Genomic DNA, 6,774 nt, shown 5'->3' on the forward strand with positions numbered 1-6,774 from the left:
GATCATCGTGGAACATGTGGGAGCCAACATGGGTATCTAGATCCCGCTGTTGGTTATTGACCGGAGAACGTCTTGGTCATGTCTGCATGGTTCCCGAACCCGTAGGGTCTACACACTTAAGGTTCGACGACGCTAGGGTTATAGGGAATAGATATACGTGGTTACCGAATGTTGTTCGGAGTCCCAGATAAGATCCCGGACGTCACGAGGAGTTCCGGAATGGTTCGGAGGTAAAGATTTATATATGGGAAGTCCCGTTTTGGCCACCGGAAGAGTTTTGGGCGTCACCGATAATGTACCGGGACCACCGGAGGGTTCCAGGGGTCCACCGGGAGGGGCCACCAGCCCCGAAGGGCCCTATGGGCTGTATGTGGAGAGGGACCAGCCCCTTAGTGGGCTGGGCGCCTTCCCCCCCAAGGCCCATGCGCCTAAGGGTTTGGGGGAACCCTAAGGGGAGGCGCCCCCCTTGCCTTGGGGGGCAAGGTAACCCCCTGGCCGCCGCCCCCTCCTCAGATTGGATCTGAGGGGGCCGGCCCCCCTCTCCCTTGCCCCTATATATATGTGGGGGGTGGGAGGGCAGCAACACACAAGTTCTGGCGCAGCCCTTCCCCTCTTCCATGTCCTCCTCCTCTCCCGCGGTGCTTGGCGAAGCCCTGCAGGATTGCCACGCTCCTCCATCACCACCACGCCGTCGTGCTGCTGCTGGACGGAGTCTTCCCCAACCTCTCCCTCTCTCCTTGCTGGATCAAGGCGTGGGAGACGTCACCGGGCTGCACATGTGTTGAACGCGGAGGCGCCGTGGTTCGGCGCTTAGATCAGAATCAACCGCGATCTGAATCGCTACGAGTATGACTCCTTCATCCACGTTCTTGCAACGCTTCCGCATCGCGATCTACAATGGTATGTAGATGCACTCCCCCTCCCCTCGTTGCTAGATTACTCCATAGATTGATCTTGGTGATGCGTAGAAAATTTTGAATTTCTGCTACGTTACCCAACAGTGGCATCATGAGCCAGGTTTATGCGTAGTTTCTATGCACGAGTAGAACACAAAGTAGTTGTGGGCATCGATATTCTCAATTTACTTGCCGTTACTAGTCTTATCTTGATTCGGCGGCATCGTGGCATGAAGCGGCCCGGACCGACCTTACACGTACACTTACGTGAGACAGGTTCCACCGACTGACATGCACTAGTTGCATAAGGTGGCTAGCGGGTGTCTGTCTCTCCCACTTTAGTCGGATCGGATTCGATGAAAAGGGTCCTTATGAAGGGTAAATAGAAATTGGCATATCACGTTGTGGCTTTTGCGTAGGTAAGAAACATTCTTGCTAGAAACCCATAACAGCCACGTAAAACATGCAACAACAATTAGAGGACGTCTAACTTGTTTTTGCAGGGTATGCTATGTGATGTGATATGGCCAAAAGGATGTGATGAATGATATATGTGATGTATGAGATTGATCATGTTCTTGTAATAGGAATCACGACTTGCATGTCGATGAGTATGACAACCGGCAGGAGCCATAGGAGTTGTCTTAATTTATTGTATGACCTACGTGTCAATGAAAACGCCATGTAATTACTTTACTTTATTGCTAACCGTTAGCCATAGTAGTAGAAGTAATAGTTGGCGAGACAACTTCATTAAGACACAATGATGGAGATCATGGTGTCATGCCGGTGACGAAGGTGATCATGCCGCGCCTCGAAGATGGAGATCAAAAGGCGCAAGATGATATTGGCCATATCATGTCACTTTATGATTTGCATGTGATGTTTGTCATGTTTACATCTTATTTGCTTAGAACGACGGTAGCACAAATAAGATGATCCCTCACTAAAATTTCAAGAGAAGTGTTCCCCCTAACTGTGCACCATTGTGAAGGTTCGTTGTTTCGAAGCACCACGTGATGATCGGGTGTGATAGATTCTAACGTTCGAATACAACGGGTGTTGACGAGCCTAGCATGTACAGACATGGCCTCGAAACACATGCAAAACACTTAGGTTGACTTGACGAGCCTAGCATGTACAGACATGGCCTCGGAACACAAGAGATCGAAAGATCGAACATGAGTCGTATAGTAGATGCGATCAACATGGAGATGTTCACCGATGATGACTAGTCCGTCTCACGTGATGATCGGACACGGCCTAGTTTGACTCAGGTCATGTATCACTTAGATGACTAGAGGGATGTCTATCTGAGTGGGAGTTCATTAATCAGATGAACTCAATTATCATGAACATGGTCAAAAGGTCTTTGCAAATTATGTCATAGCTTACGCTTTAGTTCTACTGTTTAAGATATGTTCCTAGAGAAAATTTAGTTGAAAGTTGATAGTAGCAATTATGCGGACTGGGTCCGTAAACTGAGGATTGTCCTCATTGCTGCACAGAAGGCTTATGTCCATAATGCACCGCTCGGTGTGCTGAACCTCGAGCGTCGTCTGTAGATGTTACGAAACATCTTGCATACACATTTTGATGACTACGTGATAGTTCAGTGTGTGATGCTAACGGTTTAAAATTGTGGCACCAAAGACGGTTTTGAAACATCGCAGAACATATGAGATGTTCCAAAGACTGAAATTGGGATTTCAGACTAATGCCCACGTCAAGAGGTATGAGACCTCTGACAAGTTCTTAAGCCTGCAAACTAAGGGAGAAAAGCTCAATCGTTGAGCATGTGCTCAGATTGTCTGAGTACCACAATCGCTTGAATCGAGTGGGAGTTAATCTTCCAGATGAGATAGTGATGGTTCTCCATAGTAACTGCCACCAAGCTATTGGAGCTTCGTGATGAACTATAACATATCAGGGATAGACATGATGATCCTTGAGCAACTCGCGATGTTTGACACCGCGAAAGTAGAAATCAAGAAGGAGCATCAATTGTTGATGGTTAGTAAAACCACTAGTTTCTAGAAGGGCAAGGGCAAAAGGGATACTTCATGAAACAGCAAATCATTTGGTGCTCTAGTGAAGAATCCCAAGGATGAACCCAAACCCGAGACTAAGTGCTTCTGTAATGAGGGAAACAGTCACTGAAGCAGAACTACCCTAGATACTTGGTAGATGAGAAGGCAGGCAAGGTCGACAGAAGTATATTGGATATACATTATATGAATGTGTACTTTACTAGTACTCCTAGCAGCACCAGGGTATTAGATACCGGTTCGGTTGCTAAGTGTTAGTAACTCGAAATAAAAGCTGCAGAATAAACGGAGACTAGCTAAAGGTGAGATGACGATATGTGTTGGAAGTATTTCCAAGGTTGATGTGATCAAGCATCGCATGCTCCCTCTACCATCGAGATTGGTATTAAACCTAAATAATTGTTATTTGGTGTTTGCGTTGAGCATAAACATGATTGGATTATGTTTATCGCAATACGGTTATTCATTTAAGGGGAATAATGGTTACTCTATTTATTTGAATAATACCTTCAATGGTCTTGCACCTAAAATGAATCTCGATTGCAGTGATACACATGTTCGTGCCAAAAGATAATGATAGTACCACATACTTGTGGCACTGCTATTTGAGTCATATTGGTATGGAACGCATGAAGAAGCTCCATGTAGATGGATCTTTGGACTCACTCGTTTTTGAAAAGATTGAGACATGCGAACCATGTCTATTGGTATATATGCGTGAAGAAACTCCATGCAGATGGATCGTTTGGACTCACTTGATTTTGAATCACTTGAGACATGCAAATCATACCACATGGGCAAGATGACTGAAAGGCCTCGTTTTTCAGTAAGATGGAACAAGAGAGCAACTTGTTGGAAGTAATACATTTGATGTGTGCAGTCCAATGAGTGCTGAGGCACGCAGTGGATATCGTTATGTTCTTACTTCACAGATGATTTGAGTAGATGCTGAGAATATTTACTTGATGAAACACAAGTCTGAATTATTGAAAGGTTCAAGTAATTTCAGAGTGAAGTTGAAGATCGTCGTGACAAGAGGATAAAATGTCTATGATATGATCATAGAGATATCTGAGTTACGAGTTTGGCACACAATTAAGACATTGTGGAAAGTGTTTCACAATTAATACCGCCTGGAACACCATAGTGTGATGGTGTGTCCGAACATCATAGCTGCACCCTATTGGATGTGGTGCAAACCATGATGTCTCTTATCGAATTACCACTATCGTTCATGGGTTAGGCATTAGAGACAACCACATTCACTTTAAATAGGGCACCACGAAATTCCGTTGAGACGACACCGTTTAGAGAAACCTAAGTTGTCGTTTCTTAAAAGTTTGGGGCTGCGATACTTATGTGAAAAAGTTTCAGGCTGATAAGCTCGAACCCAAAGCGGATAAATGCATCTTCATAGAATACCCAAAACAGTTGGGTATACCTCCTATTTCAGATTTGGAAGCAAAAGTAATTGCTTCTAGAAACGGGTCCTTTCTTGAGGAAAAGTTTCTCTCGAAAGAATTGAGTGGGAGGATGGTGGAGACTTGATGAGGTTATTGAACCATAACTTCAACTAGTGTGTAGCAAGGCACAGGAAGTTGTTCCTGTGGCACCTACACCAGTTGAAGTGGAAGCTTATGATAGTGATCATGAAACTTCGGATCAAGTCACTACCAAACCTCGTAGGACGACGAGGATGCGTACTACTCCTGAGTGGTACGGTAATCCTGTCTTAGATATCATGTTGTTAGACAATACTGAACCTACGAGCTATGGAGAAGCGATGGTGGGCCCATAATCCGACAAATGGTTAGAAGCCATGAAATCCGAGATAGGATCCATGTATCAGAACAAAGCATGGACTTTGGTGAACTTGCCCGATGATCGGCAAGCCATTGAGATAAATGGATCTTTAAGAAGAAGACGGACGTGGACGGTAATGTTACCGTCTATGAAGCTCGACTTGTGGCAAAGAGTATTTTCACAAGTTCAAGGAGTTGACTACGATGAGATTTTCTCATCCGTAGAGATGCTTAAGTCCGTCGGAATCATGTTAGCATTAGCTGCATTTATGAAATCTGGCAGATGGATGTCAAAACAAGTTTCCTTACCAGTTTTTGTAAGGAAAGGTTGTATGTGATACAATCAGAAAGGTTTTGTCGATCCTAAGGATGCTAAAAGGTATGCTAGCTCCAGCGATCCTTCCATGGACTGGAGCAAGCATCTCGGAGTCAGAATATACGCTTTGATGGAGTGATCAAAGTCTTTGGGTTTATACAAAGTTTGTTAGAAACTTGTATTTACAATAAAGTGAGTGGGAGCGCTACAACATTTCTGATAAGTATATGTGAATGACATATTGTTGATCCGAAATGATGTAAAATTTCTGGAAAGCATAAAGGGTTGTTTGAAAGGAGTTTTTCAAAGGAAGACCTGGATAAAGCTGCTTACATATTGGGCATCAAGATCTATAGAGATAGATTAAGACGCCTGATGATACTTTCAAAGAACGCACACCTTGACATGATTTTGAAAGAGTTCAAAATAGATCAGCAAAGAAGGAGTTCTTGGCTGTGTTACAAGGTGTGAGTATTGAGTAAGACTCAAGACATGACCACAGCAGAAGAGAGAGAAAGGACAAAGGTCGTCCCCTATGCTTTAGACGTAGGCTCTACAGTATGCTATGTTGTGTACCGCACATGAAGTGTGCCTTGCCATGAGTTGGTCAGGGGGTACAATAGTGATCCGGGAATGGATCACATGACAGCGGTCGAACTTATCCTTAGTATCTAGTGGACTAAGGAATTTTCTCGATTATGGAGGTGAAAAGGAGTTCGTCGTAAAGGGTTACGTCGATGTGAACTTTGACACTAATCCGGATGACTCTGAGAAGTGAACCGGATTCGTATAGCAGAGCAGTTATTTGAAATGGCTCCAAATAGCGCGTGGTAGCATCCACAAGATGACATAGATATTCGTAAAGCACACGCGGATCTGAAAGGTTCAGACCCGTTGACTAATAACCTCTCTCACAAGCATAACATGATCAAACCAGAACTCATTGAGGGTTAATCACATAGTGATGTGAACTAGATTGTTGACTCTAGTAAACTCTTTGGATGTTGGTCACATGGTGATGTGACCTGTGAGTGTTAATCACATGGTGATGTGAACTAGATTATTGACTCTAGTGCAAGTGGGAGACTATTGGAAATATGCCCTAGAGGCAATAATAAATTGGTTATTATTATATTTCCTTGTTCATGATAATCGTTTATTATCCATGCTAGAATTGTATTGATAGGAAACTCAGATACATGTGTGGATAGATAGACAACACCATGTCCCTAGTAAGCCTCTAGTTGACTAGCTCGTTGATCAATAGATGGTTACGGTTTCCTGACCATGGACATTGGATGTTGTTGATAACGGGATCACATCATTAGGAGAATGATGTGATGGACAAGACCCAATCCTAAGCCTAGCACAAGATCGTGTAGTTCGTTTGCTAAAGCTTTTCTAATGTCAAGTATCATTTCCTTAGACCATGAGATTATGAAACTCCCGGATACCGTAGGAATGCTTTGGGTGTACCAAACGTCACAATGTAACTGGGTGGCTATAAAGGTGCATTACAGGTATCTCCGAAAGTGTCTGTTGGGTTGGCACGAATCGAGACTGGGATTTTTCACTCCGTGTAAACGGAGAGGTATCTCTGGGCCCACTCGGTAGGACATCATCATAATGTGCACAATGTGACCAAGGAGTTGATCACGGGATGATGTGTTACGGAACGAGTAAAGAGACTTGCCGGTAACGAGATTGAACAA

The sequence above is a fragment of the Aegilops tauschii genome, chromosome 6 (assembly GCF_002575655.3).
Source record: "Aegilops tauschii subsp. strangulata cultivar AL8/78 chromosome 6, Aet v6.0, whole genome shotgun sequence".
Classification (NCBI taxonomy): Eukaryota; Viridiplantae; Streptophyta; class Magnoliopsida; order Poales; family Poaceae; genus Aegilops; species Aegilops tauschii.